Below are 19,442 nucleotides of genomic sequence, written 5' to 3'. Positions count from 1 at the left end.
ACAAAAACAACTGGTAAAAATACAAATGATATGTAAACAACTTAAGAACCCCCAAAGTGTCTAAGTCACATCACGTGACAGCGCAACATCTAAACACAAGAGGGGGGGAGGGCGAGCAAAGCATGCCTGCTCTGTGCCGACACAGGAGCGGCGAGTCCGGTGACCTGGCTGTTTCGTCGTTGCCAAAAACACAGCATTGCAAACAAAAGCAGAACTTAAAGTAAAGAATCGATCTAACCAGGCTAGTATTGATCTGATACCGATGCCGACTTGGTATCAATATAATCGATATTTGGATCGATCCGCCCACCACTAGTTCGTGGACTGTAGTCGTGTGAGTGTTTAAGCTCAGAATAAATGGATTCAAATGTTGGATTATTGTTGGTGTTTGAGCTCACAGGTACAAACTACCATCAGTCTGCAACATTAAACAGGCACATAATATAAAGTTCTTTTCTAGTCTCACTGACAGCTCAAAGTGCTGTTGACTAACCACACATTCATGCAGCAGCTTGTTCTGTGCACTTCAAGCACCTCACCTACCTCACATATATGACCGATCTAGAATCACCAGTTAGCGACACATATTGTTCAAACGGAGGAAATACAAACCTCTTCTGTCATGTGAGAAAGTGTTAGTTTTTATATGTACTAACACACATTTACATAACAGTTTGTTTAATGAAAGTTTTGAAGAGAAGAGTCTGCTGTAAAAAAAGTTCATAACTGCATTACTCATCCTGACATCCTTTAACAGAGGCAGCAGTTAGTGCTGTCATTCAATTTAAAGCGATGTCAGAAAAAAACATGGAAATACTGCTGTAAAAGTTTATTATTACAGACTCATTGATTCTCAGTTCTTCTCAGATTTTCATTTGCTTAAAATTTGAAAAACACGCATCACTTTCACACCACTTCACAATTATATGATGGTTGTGTTGCTCCATAACAGAAAATCCCAATTAAAAACATTTAAGTTTGTGTTTGTAAGGCGACAAAATGTGTAAAAGTTCAAGGGGTATGGATACTTTTTCATGGTGCTGTATATGCAGGTATTTGTGTATGTTGGTTTGTTTCATATGCCTGAAATAAAAGCTAATCATCACCTTGAGAGCATCTTGACGTCCCACAGTGGTCACACTAACTGATCAGCCTTCAGCTCAGATACACATCACTTTGCCTCATACACCTTTGATTACAGCTCCGTCTGCAGCCTCCAGTCTGATCTGTTCTGTTACAGGGTCTGAATAAGTTTGGCCACATAGATGAAGGCTAATAACACATGAAGTTTCACAAATATACGTCACCCTTTACACTATTTATACTCAAACAAACGTATAAAGATACATGTTTGCTTGAGTCATTCTTTAACGTGAGAAAATTCAGGACAGAGTTTGTTTCAGAAATGCACGTTTATATTTTATACTTTCGATGATACACTGACATAAACATGAGTGTGTGTACATATTTAATCTGATTTGCTGGACCCTACGGTGGCCCCTACAGACAAAGCAAATTATTTCTCAAATCTCATCATAAGCATAACTTTTATTCAACACAGTGTTTCTAAAGTCAGAAAAAAGACTATTGGATAAAGTGCTTTTTCTTTTCGTGCCTCATTTTTGTGGAACAACATCCCTCAAGATATTAGGCAGGCATGCTCTGTGGAGGTTTTTAAAGCTAAGTTGAAGACCCACTTGTTCACCCTACCCTACATGTCTTAATTCTGTGCCGTTTAGTTTTTAAACTCTTATTGTTTTTAACTTTTCTTTTAAAGCTCGGCTGGACCATATGAACTGAGATCTTTTAAAACTCTTTAAGTTTTAAAAGTTTCCAGTGATGCTCATGCTGCTTTTAATCTGTGGTTATGGTTTTATTCAGATCTTAATCAGCCACAACGACTCACATTTTTCTTCATTAATATTTGTGAAATCCAGAGAACCGCACAAGAAGAACAAGTGAGACCAAAGTTTCTTACAGAGATCTGCAGAGATCACTGCTGTGGGGAGGGCAGCACCGTCCTGCCAGGTACTGATTGTTTTCCATACACTGCATTACATTACATTCAAATATTTGTTATAATATGTGTTATGTGAATATGTTTAATGAGAAGATCAAACAGAATATATAAAAATCTAGTCTGAGCGCCTGTGTGGACCAGCAACAGGATTCCAGTGGTTGGACTGGTGGATTACTTCATGGGTAGATGCCATTTTGGTCAGATGGAAACTCTGAAAACACAAACACACACAGTTCAAACAATAAGAGACCATTCACGGTTAAGATCAGTAAAGGTCATTTTTAGAACAGATCTTCAGCGAGGAAACAACAAACTCTTATTAAAGGTTTTACAGCCAAACTGTCACAAATAAGGTTTTAGTGTGAACGAGATTTTGGTTTGGGCTGCAGTAGATGCTGCTGCAAATGTACAGCACAGGACACTTTACCAGAGTCAGTGGATGGGAGCTGGAGGAGTGAGGGCAAGCTCTCCTCCAGCTGCAGGGACAGATGAGCAGTTCTTTAGATGTGTGCAGGTTTGTTGAGCCTGCTCTCATGGATATTTTCAAATTGCAAGTTCTTCACTAAGCTTTGCAGTAGGGCTGAGCCATGTTATACCGTTCACGGTAATACTGGTACAATGTTAGGCAATGATAAGAAAATGAAATATTGCGATAGAATACGGGTAAAACACGCATATACAGTGCTTTTTTTCCATTCGCACGTAGAGGCAACAGAGAATGAGAATGGGAAAAGATTGTTTAATAAAAGATTGTTTAAGAATTGTTTAATAAAAGAGATTAAACAGAATTAAGCAGAATTGGTTAAGAGTGAAGAATGAGTAGGCAGTGAACTCCGGCCTCCTTTTTGACAGCCTGCGGTTTTATACTTTCACCTGCCTTCACTTTAAACCATTTTACAAAGTTCACATGACTTCCTGTGCTCACACTGAATGCTAATGTTGGTCTAACAAACCATTAAATATGAGCATAAACCCTGAGAGCCCGGCCTGAGCTTAAGTTTTTATATTTTCATGTGCTGTTAATAACAATGAGACCATTTCATGACGATTTATCTTCAACATAATCATTCAGCAAAGTAACTTACCCACAGCCCACAGCAAGAGATTTAGTCACCTTTTTTGGTCATCATTATATAATACGAAGCATTTATAATAAACATTATTTACCTTTTCTGTGTGACGGGACTTTAGGCAACCATTTATTTTCCAGACTATGAATTATGTTTGATTTTGTTGGATTTCATTTTAAAAACTTCTTGATCAAACCATAAAGTACAGATTTTCCTTCAATTCCCAAAACAAAAAAAACACTTTATAGCAGGGGTGTCGAGCTCCAGGCCTCGAGGGCCGGTGTCCTGCAGGTTTTAGATGTGTCCTTGATCCATCACAGCTGATTTAAATGGCTAAATTAGCTCCTCAACATGTCTTGAAGTTCTCCAGAGGCCTGGTAATGAACTAATCATTTGATTCAGGTTTGATGACCGAGGGTGAGATCTAAAACCTGCAGGACACCGGCCCTCGAGGCCTGGAGTTCCCCACTCCTGCTTTAGAGTTACAACCCAAATTCTTTCAGCATCAATAAAGCGATCAGCGTGGTTGTTCACCCATGTGTTACGATAAAGTTTAACATCCAGACGTCGATGTCATAGATGATTTATGAGGTTTAGCTGAGTTACAGGTTTGCTTATAAACGATGTCCTGTCTGAAGTATTTGTGAAAAAACTAAAACATGAAGTACTTCATTAACTTAACTAAATTAACTTAATATTAGTAACAATAGGAGGTTCAGTGAAGTACATCTATCTACTATACCTGTAAAGCAATGTGGTAGCTAGCCACAGAGCTGTAGTTAGGCTAAATAACACAGGAAAGATGGACGTAGACTTGATTTCCTTTGAATAAAGAGCAGCTGTACCTCTGCGCCTGTTTGGTCTGATGTCTGTTTGTCCATGAGTGATCTTGTCTCTTCTCACTGATGAGTAGATTGTAGCTGGATTGCACTCTGCACAATAAAACACATACAGAGGTCATCAGTGCAGATAGTGAAGCTTATAAAATTGCTGTCAGTATTCAGGATGTGTGTTAAAAGAAGAAGATCATGAAAAAATTTCTTAGAAACAAAAGACACTGTTGACTTTAAAGGACTTTAGATACTAGTTGTGTGTCTGAGGGAAAACACTGTTATTTTACTATTTACGTATTGCTGCATATTCACAACCGATGAATGTTTTAAGCTACAAGTACAGTAAACCTGATCTGAAAATTAAATACTACAGGTTCATGCTGTGTAATTGTGCGGTGAGTATGAACGGCTGCATCAAGAATAGGTGAGTCTGTTTTAAACACAAACAACATTTTCACAAATTGTACATGTCCTGTGTGTAAAACCATTTACACTTAAATAAAGGACACAAGTGCTTTTCTGACTACACATTCGTTCTTGTTCACATTATTGTTTTTTAAGAACATGCTTGATTTCTTTTTACCAAGTAAAGAGCAGCTGTACCTCTGGACCTGTTTGTTCTGATGTCTGTTGGTCGACAACTGATGTTGTCTGCTCTCACTGATAAATAGACCGTAGCTGGATCACAGCCTGCACAATAAAACACATACAGAGGTCATCAGTGCAGAGTGAAGCTTATAAAAGTGCTGTCAGTGTTCAGGATGTGTGTTAAAAGAAGACGATCATGAAAAGATTTCTTAGAAACTGCCAACATGTCTCAGAAGCCCTGTGGTTGCTTCATCTGTCTCAGACAAACACCCACCTGTTGTTTCTGGTGATTCATCATTAACACCAGAAGAAAACACATTTTACTGCAAAGTACCACATAGACCCACACTTTGTTACACTATATACACACTATCATCATCACTGTGTCACACAGAAAAAGCACGTGATCCATTTAAAGTTTACTAAATGATTTTCATGCAGATTTTTAATAACGTCATTGACACTGTGTCTATTTAATGGAGAAAGAGTCATTAAAGAGTTCTATTCTCTTGTTATATACAAAACATTTGACCATCTATTGATTTCTTATTGAAAATACATTAAAAGACTTGTCTCAGCTCTTTGTTAATAACTAATAATGTCTCTTTTCACTTAGAAGTAAGAAGTAGACTTAATTTCCTTTCAATAAAGCACCTGTTTTTAGTCTGATGTCTGTTTGTTTAAAACTCATGCTGTCTCTTCTCACTGATGTGTAGATTGTACACAATGTGTTACAATAAAACACACAGAGAGAACATGACAGCATTTATGTAAAAGTTCAGTCAGTATATAGACTTTCAGCCACTTTCAGAAGCTCTGTGGTCATTTTATTTGTTACAGAGAAACACCAACTGCTTGTTTTTTGTTTCTTTTTTTGTCATTCACAATTAACAGCGGAAGAACAACTCACACTGAATAGACTATACAGACACTATCACCAACACTGTGAAGATTATCTACAGACGTGTTCAGAGGAAACAACAGGAGGAAGTAGTTGCTGAGGTTTTACATGCACAATTTAAAACACACAACACCATTAATATTGCGAAATTTGTTAAATGCTGGTTCTTACTTGGCTTTAGGTGTGAATGTAAACTTGTCTTTGTGTGTTAAAGACTGATTTCTGTCTTACATTCACCAAATGTTGAGAGTAAGAAGAATTTTGACATGCTTTAAATTAATGTTATGCACCTTTTTGCAATGGTTTAATGAAGACCTTCAACTATGCAGCAACATGTGAACAAACCAGTAGTGGATCTAGGATTTTTCTGAGTATGGGGACATCAATGGGCGACAGTATTCAAAGAGGGGCCAAGTATTAGTCCAACATCATCCAACAGCATGTACAGTGTTCATTCTAAGTTGTATTTCCTTTTTATTTCTTTGTGTACATGCAGATTACACTTGACTGTAACTCCTAAATGTGGCCAAATGTTTTGCTCCAAATGTTCCTTGTTGCCTGTTTTTTGGTTTTACTGCATATAACCACTTTGAAAATATGCTCCAGTTGACATTTAACTCCAGAAAACCAGTAATCGACATATGAACATTATCTGAGCAAACGACTTATCCTTCTGAAGTAAAACAGTGAAAGTTTACAGCACTTTTAACAAATAGATAGACAAGTGTTTTGCAGTTTGCCACATTTTGCCATCGTCTGTCAGATTAAAAAAAAAATTTAGGTACTGAACAGCAGAAAGGATTGAACTTCCCAAATGGATGTTTATACGTTGTCACAGAGTAGTAGGCAAAGGACTCACTCGCAGGATTCTGAAGTACGGAGAGAAGGTGAGGGTTTATTCACAACGTGACACCAAGTGAGAATATATACATATATACAGTGAAACGGATAACACGGGGCTCCGGGGGAGTAAAGCGGGGTTCAAAGGGAAGGTCCAAGACGGGGGCACACACACGCCCCTCTTCAGCTCACTCCGAATGTCCACTCCAAAAGCTCACGCTCACTCACACTTGTCCACAGAGATCCAGACGGCAGGGAAGACGGGCAGGGGATCAAGAAGGTGCTAGGTAGTGTGACGATCCAGCGAGGAAGCAGTCTCTCTTTCCATCTTAAGTAGTTTGCCAGGATCTGTGTGAATGAGCCACAGGTGTGTGTTCAGGGCGGGTTCAGAGGCGGGGAATCAGGGCCCAGTTCCGCCCTGGTGGAAGAGGCTAAGACAAAAGGTACACACCACGACCTCTCCAGATCTTGAGAACCATGACATACGTTGGAAAATACAGACACGGTAAGTTCGATTTTACGTTATATTTCATGGAACGCTGTACATCTTTGTGGTCTGTTTTTACGGCTGGTTTGGTGAATTTTGGTCAGAGTGGGATGAAACTTGCAGTTTTGGAATCTGTGAGATCTCAGCTTTTGAGTGATGCTTTGTTAAGTGGATGATTACAACTCATCAACTTAACACACTGTATACTGCAATAGCTACACCTATACATGCTCTTCTTTCTTATTCAGCTACTTATCAATAAGTGACTTTTATATATCGATAGATAGATAGATAGATAGATAGATACATTGTATATATTGTGCTATTTCTTACTTAGTGTATTGTTGTCTTGTTACTGTTTGTACTGGAGCACTGTAACCAAAATAATTTCCCCTAGGTATCAATAAAGTATTCTGATTCTGATCAGCTGAGGCTCTGCACTGACGAGACTCCGTTGTGTTTGTTTACCAACATTTTGCAAAATGACGTAACTGCTCTCTTAACTGTTTGATGTTTTGCTGTGTTTGGCAGTTGTAGAAGTGGTTTATATGAGCTTTTAGCTAAAATTTCCACACCGGGACTATATATTACAGAGCTTTTGTTACAGCCGATAAAAGAGAATCGCCCTTCTTTTGCCTGCAGTACCGTGGGTGCTGGGCCTAAAGATTTAATGTTTGTCAGACTTCAGCTACATGACAGCTGTGGGTAAGTAGGGATTTATGACTTGTGAACGAACTCCTCAAAACATAGAGTCTAATCAGTTGTCAGTTGAAAACAATGATATTGACAATTGACAATGACACTGTGACTGTTTTCTACAGTCCCTGGTTAAAAAGCTTTCCCTGCAGGATCATTCAAATCTTCTTCGCCTGTAAGGGCCAATGAAATTTCAGCTGGGGGCTCCTCCTCTTAGTTAGTATCTGCTGCCAGATGCTGCTTCATTTATGGGTGTCTGTCATATTTGTGTCTTTTTGCACTCTCACTCTCCTCCTCACAACTGCCTACTGTCTCACTCACTGACTGAGTGTGGAGCGATCCTTAAATATCAATAGCAACAATACAAGGGTTTCATGTTGCAGGATCAATCCCCATATGAAAATATCAATATCTAATGTGATTAAATTTGTTTTCATCGTAAATATGACATACAGACAAAAGTAAACTCTGCAATTAGCAGAGTTAGTCAGCGATACCCTGTTAATAGGAACTACAATCACCTTCCCCTCATTCATATGCGTGCTATGGCTCTGTGAGAGTGTGAGCCAATGAGAAACCTGATGCACAAAACATTAGACCACAAATACATAATATTGACTTTGTTCACAGTTCATAACTGTGTTTACCTTCAGCATGGAAATGATGCTGTGTGCAATGTATGTGGGAAGACAGTTTAATACTGTGGCAACACAAAAAACCTTGTTTGTTTGTTTTTGTTTTTTTAAAGTGGGGAATTGGCTCTTTGCACATGACACATCACTACTAGTAGAATCCAGATAATAACATCAACAGCTTGTTAAGTGTTACAACAAATATTTATTACCCCTGGGTGGTACTACTTGAATAGGAAATGGGCTATAGCCATTTCACAAGGTTTAAAGCTGATACAAAACAATGTTTCTATACATGCAACAGCAGCACCAAACAAAAAAAATATTAAAAGATCTACTTCATTAAATGCATTAAAAGCTAAAAAATTGTACGATAGCACGAGGAAGACAGGATAAGCACTGCAGAGAATCTATTAAAAACAAACATCATGTGTTACACTTTGAATGCACAGAGATCTACACTTCAACCCAAATGAGCAAAAATATATACAAGAAAATCTTCAATGCCCATCACTGCAGTACATGCAGAAAGCAACAACAATAATAATAAAATAATAATAACTGTCTCCACACAGTGCCTTCACTGTCTGCAACACACCGTGATTAAACCACTCTAAAACAAAATCATTACATTAATTGGTGCTTTCTGATACAATAAAATATAACCAACCATTATAACCAACTAAACAAAATAAACAAACAATAGTAAGAAACAGTCTTTAGCTCTTTGCTGTCAAGGTAAACCAGTTTTAAACCAAGTTGCAAAGGACCTCTGCCCAGCAGAAATCCACCCCAACAAAGCAGCAGCTTGACCATCTGTCTCCAGGTTAGGGTCACAGCCCGATAAGTATCCACAAGAGGTGGCATAGTCCACTACAAGTTTCCCCACGGGCATGAAACAATGTTTTTTCATATCAAGCTGTCTTAAAAAAAATTAGAAGGCCAAATAACACTGCTTAGATCAGGTATTCACACAAGAGATGAACTAATTACCTGCACCTGTGCTTATAAAGGGGAAACCCCACCTACCAGGGCCAGTTCCCAGTCTCTGATCTCACATATTGACCCTATGAACTCTATGAACTCAAAAAAACACCTCCATCAGGTCTGTTTTCTGAATTTGGGTGGTTATCACACAAAATTAACAAGTGAGGTCTGAGATGGTTTGAACATGTGCAGATGATGAATAGTGAATATGTTAGACAAAGGATTCTGAAGATACAGCCAGGCAGGAGAAAAAGAGGATGAACACAGAAGATTCGTGGATTTAGTGAAGGAGAACATTCAGAAGTTTGGTGTGTCAGAGGAGGATGTTAGGGATAGGGTAAGATGGAGACAGATGGTCAGACTTTCAACATCACTCAGAAAAATTTAGAAAATGCCCCTTCTTGAAGGTGAGTTGTAATCTCTGCTCTTTCTAAAGAAGGAAAGGATAAACAAGAATGGGAATCATGTAGGCTGAAAGCTGATTTTAGTGTACAAACACATATAGAGTAAAAGGAGGTGAGTAAAGAAAAAACTCCTCAGTCCATCATGGAAGCCCCCTATGCTGGGAGTTTCCCATGACGTACTGGGGTTTGCATAAGAACTAAGAATGTTTCAGGTTCATCTGATCTGGCCAAAACTATAAGCTTTACCATCAAGAGTGCAAATCTCTGAATGCTCAACTTCATAGGACATCATAGATTCCTTCAAACACTTTTTTTATGTTACCTTACATAAAAGTCATGTCAAACAGTCAGGCCTTCAACAGTTATATTTCTTCTCATTACACTGCTGTGAAAAATGAGAACTCACACAGAAGAATACATCTGACTGATTGACCACACAGCTGTGAGCTTTATAGGAAACTTGCTGAAAAATGTTTCTACTGGTCAACATGTCAGCATGTTATAAAATCTAAAACTGGCATGCAGCAGAACTGTACTGAGAGTAATTTACCAAGATTTGTCTTTATTATTTGTACAGACTAATCATTGACATTTTATTGCTTACATTCTATTACTTTTTCATAACAGCCCTGCACTAAAACCTGTGCAGCTGTAGTGTAGCGCTGTGCGATATGACCAAAATCTCATATCCCGATATTAAGACATCTATCGTCCCGATAACGATATAAATCACAAAAATTTAACATTTTCTGTAAATTCTGTGAATGTCGGGCAGCTCGACTTGTGTGAAGTGTTTCCAGCTGGGCGTCGTATACCTGGAGTCAAGTGTTTTAACCGATGAATGAAACGATACATTTTTAGACATAAGTTGTAATGGCCGTCATTTTCTTTGTACGTATTTATTACACAGCGTGCTGCGGAGAAAAGTCTGTTCTAGCGTTTGAGTCTAAGGTTTCTTTTTAGCACCTGACGGCTCTTTGTTGCTTTTCATCTGTAAACACTCTGCATCCTCTTTTATGTGATTCAGTTTATTTTGAAAACTCTCAACAGGATCTTGAGATTTATTGTGAAAGGTTTATGTGGAAAATAAAAAAGCGGACATGCGATGGTTTTACTGTCATTGTTGGTAATGACAACGCATAAAAACAGGCACTTGTCTGTCTCTAGTGAGGTTATATTAAGTATAAGAGAAAGAGAGAACTTTGAGAAATTAATATAGTCACTACAGTGATCATCAAAATGATGAAAAAATATTGTTGTAAATAGTTTTTTTTTCGACACCACGAAACAAACGATAGCGTAAAATGAAACGATAGATGTTTTTATATCGTCATCCGATATATATCGTTATATCGAACAGCCCTATTGCAGTGTCTTCATCACAAACAGGAAACGTGCTGACCAAAGGCTAAAAACCATGCATTCCAGCATGCAAAGAACAACCTTCACGGTCAACTTAACAACTACAGCAAGAACATTTTTAGATTTTTCAACTAAGTCAACTTTTCAAAAGAAAACTACCGTTGAAACAAATTGAATCCCATATGAATATGGTAATTTGCTTATGCTGGATGTTAATGTATGTGCAAAGTATAAAAGTTTAGGTCTAGCCAATCTGTAACGCACTTTTGGGGCTTTTTGTATTGCCTTGTATCTCTTTGTGTAATCTGGCTCTCTTCTATTTTTCCAGTGTGTTTTTGCACCTTGTAGAACTGTACAGTTTAGTGTGGAAGAGGTGGGAAGTGGAGCTTAAAAGCTAAGAGGGAAAATAAAAGACAGTAAGAGATGCAAAAAAACATGTGACAAATTAAGCAGCACGTCAGTAGATTATATATATTTCATTTCACACATTCCACACATAGTACAGCAGTATTTCATGTCCTATACACAAACCTTCCTTTCAATTAAAATAACACTGTATCTGAGCAGGAAGAAGAATGAATTCTTATTAACACCTGCCCCCTATCTTTAATAGTACAAATAGGCGCTTACAACCAAAATACACTCTGACACTATTCTACACAGCGCAAAACAAATGGTAAATGGCCTGTATTTGTATAGCACTTTACTTAGTCCCTAAGGACTCCAAAGCACTTTACATATTCAGTCATCCACCCGTTCACACACACTGTAGCCACAGGCACCCTGGGGCGAACTGACATAGGCAAGGCTGCCAGACACTGGCACCACCAGGCCCTCTGACCACCACCAGTAGGCAACGGGTGAAGTGTCTTGCCCAAGGACACAACGACCAAGACTGCCCGAGTCGGGGCTCGAACCGGCAACCTTCCGATTACAAGACGAACTGCCGACTCTTGAGCCACGATCGCCCCAACAAAACAGCATAATAATAAATTAGCAATACACTAAATATCAAACTAAAGGGATAATTCTTTCTACAGTTAACTCCTGTTATTTTCATCTTCCTCATATTGGTTTATCATTTTATTCTTATAGCACATTTTCAATTGAAAAACATTTGTGCAACCCTTAAGATGATCATGGAGAGAATTCCACATTCTTATACCAGTAAGTGTTTGACACAATTGCCTTTGTGTTGTCAATTTTATAAACAAACTAATAGTTTGTTCGCTATATTTAACATTATGCATAATTCTTAGCGCTGTCCTCTGTAATAAGTATAATGGTTTTATATTAGTCTCATGTATGTATATACATACATATATATATATATAAAACACCCAGCACGCCCCTGCAGGCTGTTTATCCTTCAAGCTCGGGTCCTCTACCAGAGGCCTGGGAGCTTGAGGGTCCTGCGCAGTATCTTAGCTGTTCCCAGGACTGCGCTCTTCTGGACAGAGATGTCCGATGTTGTTCCCGGGATCTGCTGGAGCCACTCGCCTAGCTTGGGAGTCACCGCACCTAGTGCTCCGATTACCACGGGGACCACCGTTACCTTCACCCTCCACATCCTCTCGAGCTCTTCTCTGAGCCCTTGGTATTTCTCCAGCTTCTTGTGTTCCTTCTTCCTGATATTGCTGTCATTCGGAACAGCTACATCGATCACTACGGCCGTCTTCTTCTGTTTGTCTACCACCACTATGTCCGGTTGGTTAGCCACCACCATTTTGTCCGTCTGTATCTGGAAGTCCCACAGGATCTTAGCTCGGTCATTCTCCACCACCCTTGGGGGCGTCTCCCATTTTGACCTCGGGACTTCCAGGCCATATTCGGCACAGATGTTCCTCTACACTATGCCAGCTACTTGGTTATGGCGCTCCATGTATGCCCTGCCTGCTAGCATCTTGCACCCTGCTGTTACGTGCTGGATTGTCTCAGGGGCATCTTTACACAGCCTGCACCTGGGGTCTTACCTGGTGTGATAGACCCCAGCCTCTATGGATCTTGTACTCAGAGCTTGTTCTTGTGCTGCCATGATCAGTGCCTCTGTGCTGTCTTTCAGTCCAGCTTTGTCCAGCCACTGGTAGGATTTCTGGATATCAGCCACCTCCTCTATCTGCCGGTGGTACATACCATGCAGGGGCCTGTCCTTCCATGATGGTTCCTCGCCTTCCTCCTCTTTCTTGGGTTTCTGCTGCCTGAGGTATTCACTGAGCACTCGGTCAGTTAGGGTCATCTTCCCAATGTATTCTTGGATGTTCGTTGTCTCATCCTGGACTGTGGTGCTGACACTCACCAGTCCCCAGCCTCCTTCCTTCCGCTTAGAGTACAGCCTCAGGGTGCTGGACTTGGGGTGAAACCCTCCATGCATGGTAAGGAGCTTTCTTGTCTTTATGTCAGTGGCTTCTATCTCCTCCTTTGGCCAACTTATTATACCAGCAGGGTACCTGATCACAGGCAGGGCGTAGATGTTGATGGCCCGGAACTTGTTCTTACTGTTCAGCTGATTCTTCAGGACTTGTCTGTCCCTCTGCAGGTACTTGGTGGTTGCAGCTTTCCTATCGGCTTTTTCATGGTTCCCATTTGCCTGTGGGATCCCCAAGTAGTTGTAGCTGCCCTCAGTGTCTGCAATGTTGACTTCTGGTAGTTCAATCCAGTCGGTTCTGACTACTTTCTGTAGTCAGTATCTGTATCCAGTCTTGTCAATGATCTCACTGAGGGCGTTCAGGCCTATGCAGAACAGCAGTGGGGACAGAGCATCCCCTTGGTAGATCTCGCACATGATGGTGACTTGTGCTATGGGCTTGGAGTTGGCCTCTAGTGTAGTCCTCCACATCCCCATTGAGTTCCTGATGAAAGCTCTAAGGACCCTGTTGATCTTGTATAGGTCTAGGGATTCCAGGATCCAGGTGTGGGACATCGAGTCATAGGCCTTCTTGTAATCAATCCAGGCAGTGCACAGACAGTCAAAATTCATTGCTTGCATGAAAATCTTTAATCTTAAACCAAGTCTTAGCCTTATAACAGTCATTTTAATATTTTTTTAAACTCACATATAAGCACATTGTACATCTAGAAACAGACATAAAACACTACTGCTGACCAATTTGAAAGGCTGTTATCAGTGATGTGATATGTTGAGGTCACTGGATGTAATGTTATCTTCACCTTTCCCCCCCAAATGTACCAAAAGTTTTGATGAGGACTTAATTCAAGACAACAGTTGTTTTTATTTACAAACACCTTGTTTATAAATAATATGATAATGAAATTTCCATGAAGTTATCAAGTAATAATTCTGAGTCTTACCTTCAAGTTTCCTCTGAAAATGTTGTCTCAGAACCAGTAACACCAGTAGAACCAAAACACAGACTGCTCCAACAGGAAATAACACACAGAGAAGGAACGAGGAATAAGCAGGAGTGTTTGTAGTAATAGAGGCTGATGTAGTTGGAGGTGTGGATGTAGGTGGAGGTGAGGTGGTGTGTTTGTCTAAAATAAAGCAAACACAGTCATTAAGTTGTCGTCACATTGTGAATGTTGAAAGCTGCAGAAACACAGACAGGTGAGTGTGTCACCTGTGACAGTGATCCAGCTGGATGGAGACTCTCCATGACCGCTGATGTCACACTTGTAGAGGCCTTCATCAGACCTGAAACATGCTGGATGGTCATGTGACCTGTAGGCTGCTTCCTGATGAGGGAGCCATCTTTATAGAAAGCAGCTGGGAGGTTGGAGGGAGTGGTCTTTGTTTTACAGAGCAGAGTGACGTCATCTCCCTCCATCACAGGGAGGACAGGACTCTGCAGGATCACTGATCCACCTCAACACAGAGACAAACTACAGCATTTCATCCATTTACACACAGCTTCATCAACACTAACTCCACACACTCAGCTTACCAGTGACTGTCAGGTTAACCATGTTACTGATGGGACCCTCTCTGGTCTCACACCAGTAAACTCCACTGTCCCATGTAAAGAGATCAGTGATTTTACAGGAAGAGCTATGCTTTTTTTCCCCAGTCGACTCCACACTGAGTCCTCTGTTTTTACTTGTGTTTCTCCTCAGAGTCCATCCAGCAGAGCTGTCGTCCTCCTCACAGCTCAGAGACACAAAGTCTCCTTTATAGAGCTGAGAGCTGCTGGGACTCACAGTCAGACGAGCTGTGAAGTGTTAAAATAAAATTAAGATGATCAATGACAATGTCTTAAAATAATTAATAATATCACAAACTTATTCAAGGAAAATCAAAAAGTGAAAGCACATGTGTGTTGTGAGGGCTACGAGAGCAGCTGTCAGATTGTGAACCCTTTAAATTCATTTAGCTACTTCCAGCAATTTTACATTGGAAACTTCCACTAAAACAGTGCATATCAATCTTGACAATTTAACGTATTTGAAAAACAAAACTATTTATAAATATAATATAATAAATAAATAACTAAGGTTACTGACCTTGGTTTGCTGTGCAGCTCAGCACTGAGATCAGAACTGAAGAGAAATAAAACAGTTCACTGAGTCAGTGAGAGGAAAGCAATTTTGTTTTTCTAAAGGTAACTAAGGAACATTAAACTCAACACAAGTGGGTATGTTGTTTTTTTATACAGGATGTGTTAAAAGGACAAGATGAAGGAAGAAAAAGATGGAGATGAATAAGACGTACGCTGTGGAAACCAGGCAACAGCATTAATAAACAAGACCTGACACAGACCCAGGAAGGGAGGCCAAAGAATACACGATGAAGAGAACTCCAACACAGAGAGAACACGGAGCACTGTGGAAGATGCTGATGGCCTATACAGCAGGAAGTTTATTAGGCATAAGTAAATAAGTAAGTAAGTGTTAGAGAATGATGGCTTCACAGGCAAAACGGCCGAAGGAATCAGTGCACACACAACTATTTATCCACATTCCTGTATTAACATCAAGCAAATCTATCATGCAGCTCTGGTGCTTTCAGAGCAGCTCTGAAGGTGTTCGGTGCTAACAGGCACAAATGTGTGGATGTGGGGAATTTTGAGGCCCAGTTAAGTTCAGCCTGTTTTCTTATGTTTTCCTATTCACATGTAGGTTGGTTGATGAGATTATTCTGTTCATGTGCTCTAACCTGACAAGAGGTGCTTTATGTTGTAAGGTAAAGACGCTACAATAACCGAGAGCAATCAGTAACCTATGAGCAAGCAGTTGGAAACAGTTGGGGTTAAAAACTTTGTTTTAACAGGAAGAAACCTCCAGTGAAACCAGGCTCAGGCCGGGGCAGCCATCTGGTTATGGGTGATGATATTTCTACTAACAAGTGATTTAGCAGGCGTACCTAATATAGAGGCCAGTTAGTATACATCAACAATGGCAACCCCCTCGATCATTTAGCCTTTCACTTTTATTTTATTGCTTATTTATTATTGCATACACTCACCAATCACTTTAAACCTCTGCAATCAGTTTATTATCAAACATACCAACAACTGACTGAGTGTAACATGTCTGCACATTTCAAGTAAATCCACATTTTCTACGAGATTCCTTCTTACTGTGTAACATGGTATGAGTCCCTCTGTAGACCTGCTCTGTGTTCTCATGATGCTCTTAAGATAAATTCAGTCCAATCTAAATTTCTCGTCTTCTCCCATAATAACCCGACTAAAATACAGACACTCAAACAACCAGAGAGAATTTACTCACAGAACAGACGAAGCAGAAACATTTTCTTGTTTGTTCCTCTCAGTAATCTGCCCTTTCTCATCTGTTATCAGTGACAGCAAATAAAGCACGTCCGCTTCCTCTCTGTATTTTTCTCCTTCTATATATAAATGCCTGTGTCACAGCCATTTGGGTTATTTAAGTACTCACAGTTCTTGTTGGATCGTTTCACCTATTCATTCTCACACCCACTCCTTCACACCCTGATGAACACAGCAGAGCTACTTGATGTCCTCCAGTATCTTGTAAAAAGATACTCTGGTATGCAAACTGGAGCAGCCAGCAATCGAACCATGAACCACAAAGCGGTTGTGGCTCAGACTGACAGTCTGTTTTATGTGGAGCTTCATGAATCAGATTCATTTGTGTTTTTATTTCTGTCGTGGGATTTTTGGAGCACCGCTGTATCCTGGTACCTTACATCTCCCTTAATAAAGCTCTCTGCAAGCTACCAACACCCACACACATTTACATGCACACACTAATGCTTACACATACACATCATATATCTATGGCCTTTAAGTGACTCCTGACCTCTTTACTGTTAATCAGACCTGATTTGGGGGTCACATGTCATCAAGTGCTCTTTTCTCTCTGAGGTAAGTCCAATCACATTTGTCCTCCCATTTAAAGCTTGTGACCTCATTTCCTCCAAGTTAGTACATGTTCATGTTAGTGCATGGTTTGATTGCTCACATATCCCATCACTCTATGCTCTTATAAGGTGATCCCAATCCCTGCTCTATAATAATAAATTCATGTAGTAAATAAATTAAATCAAAGACTGTCTATAAATAATCAGAAATATTTTCTTCAGATATTCATGTAAATACAAAAAAATATTTAATTACTTCAGTTACTTATTCAGTTTATGCATACAAATATGATTTTAAGTATTCTGTTGAACTCAAAAATTAGAATAAAATAATAATATAAATATAATAAAAATCACGGCCATCTGCCGTGAGCAGTTTGGGTGAGAGAAGGAAAACAGGATAAAGTCATGCTGTGGAAGAGAGACAGAGATAACAAGTACGATTCAATGCAGCGAGGTCTTTTAATATATAGTGAGTGACAAAGGTGACTGAATAAAAAAAACTCAATGCATATATATATATATATATATATATATATATATATATATATATATATATATATAGATATATATATATAGATAGATAGATAGATACACATACATACATTTATACATATATATATATATATATATATATATATATATAAAACATATATATGTTATGTGACGGCTGTGTGCAGGCAGGAAAAGGACCCAAAGTGCAGACTCCAGAGACAAACGTAAACTCAAACAGCTTTAATGCTGAACTCAGAAGGTAACAAAACTGAGACTTCCAGATAAACTTATACAGACAGAACACACAGCTAGATAAGGGTAGATCGCGACACAGACCAAAGAGAACACAGGGCTTAAATACACAGAGGGAGCAATCAGGAAATGGGAGACAGGAGGGAAACACAGCTGGGGCAAATCAGGGCTAACGAGACAAGGGAAGCAAAACCAGATACACTAACATGAAACACGGACTTTCAAAGTAAAACAAGAAACATAACACAGAGACGCGAACTTAACAAGGGGATACAGCCGACAGGGGAGACAGAGCAACTATAGAACACAGAGACATAAATCATAAAACAGAACTCTAAGAAAGAAACCAAAGACTAGAAATGATAAATAATATAATAAACTCAAAACCTCTGGGTCGACCCAGGCATCCTAACACCAGCACGCCCCTGCGGGCGGTTTATCCTTCAAGCTCGGGTCCTCTACCAGAGGCCTGGGAGCTTGAGGGTCCTGCGCAGTATCTTAGCTGTTCCCAGGACTGCGCCCTTCTGGACAGAGATGTCCGATGTTGTTCCCGGGATCTGCTGGAGCCACTCGCCTAGCTTGGGAGTCACCGCACCTAGTGCTCCGATTACCACGGGGACCACCGTTACCTTCACCCTCCACATCCTCTCGAGCTCTTCTCTGAGCCCTTGGTATTTCTCCAGCTTCTCGTGTTCCTTCTTCCTGATATTGCTGTCATTCGGAACCGCTACATCGATCACTACGGCCGTCTTCTCCTGTTTGTCTACCACCACTATGTCCGGTTGGTTAGCCACCACCATTTTGTCCGTCTGTATCTGGAAGTCCCACAGAATCTTAGCTCGGTCATTCTCCACCACCCTTGGGGGCATCTCCCATTTTGACCTTGGGACTTCCAGGTTATACTCAGCACAGATGTTCCTGTACACTATGCCGGCCACTTGGTTATGGCGTTCCATGTATGCCTTGCCTGCTAGCATCTTGCACCCTGCTGTTATGTGCTGGATTGTCTCAGGGGCATCTTTACACAGCCTGCACCTGAGGTCTTGCCTGGTGTGATAGACCCCAGCCTCTATGGATCTTGTACTCAGAGCTTGTTCTTGTGCTGCCATGATCAGTGCCTCTGTGCTGTCTTTCAGTCCAGCTTTGTCCAGCCACTGGTAGGATTTCTGGATATCAGCCACCTCCTCTATCTGCCGGTGGTACATACCGTGCAGGGGCCTGTCCTTCCATGATGGTTCCTCGCCTTCCTCCTCTTTCTTGGGTTTCTGCTGCCTTTTCTGTCCAGAAGAGCGCAGTCCTGGGAACAGCTAAGATACTGCGCAGGACCCTCAAGCTCCCAGGCCTCTGGTAGAGGACCCGAGCTTGAAGGATAAACCGCCCGCAGGGGCGTGCTGGGTGTTTTTTTTTTTTATATATACATATATACATATATACATATATATATATATATATATATAAGGTATATGTGTATAAGGTATGGACAGCTTCCTGTATGCAAGCTGTCCATACCTGAGGCCTTGGAAACTGCCAAGCAAAGACTCACAGCCTTGGCCAGCCACTTGAGGAGGTACACCAGA

At 40.3% G+C, this 19,442-nt stretch overlaps 2 long non-coding RNA genes across 2 annotated transcripts; both read right to left on the bottom strand.

Annotated features, from left to right (window-relative positions):
• Nucleotides 1-1,287: 1,287 nt before the first annotated feature.
• On the bottom strand, nt 1,288-14,298 carry LOC120436186. Its single transcript, XR_005610223.1, has 4 exons — nt 14,130-14,298; nt 4,527-4,613; nt 3,936-4,022; nt 1,288-2,231 (listed from the first exon to the last, which is right to left on the bottom strand). It is a non-coding gene; the product is annotated as an uncharacterized LOC120436186 (long non-coding RNA).
• Nucleotides 14,299-14,928: 630 nt separating this feature from the next.
• On the bottom strand, nt 14,929-16,703 carry LOC120436188. Its single transcript, XR_005610225.1, has 3 exons — nt 16,506-16,703; nt 15,279-15,314; nt 14,929-14,986 (listed from the first exon to the last, which is right to left on the bottom strand). It is a non-coding gene; the product is annotated as an uncharacterized LOC120436188 (long non-coding RNA).
• Nucleotides 16,704-19,442: the final 2,739 nt, after the last annotated feature.

This window comes from Oreochromis aureus, linkage group 3 (assembly GCF_013358895.1).
Source record: "Oreochromis aureus strain Israel breed Guangdong linkage group 3, ZZ_aureus, whole genome shotgun sequence".
Taxonomy (NCBI): domain Eukaryota; kingdom Metazoa; phylum Chordata; class Actinopteri; order Cichliformes; family Cichlidae; genus Oreochromis; species Oreochromis aureus.
The sequence above is the reverse complement of the archived record's forward strand: the minus strand, read 5'-3'. Positions and strand labels throughout refer to the sequence as shown.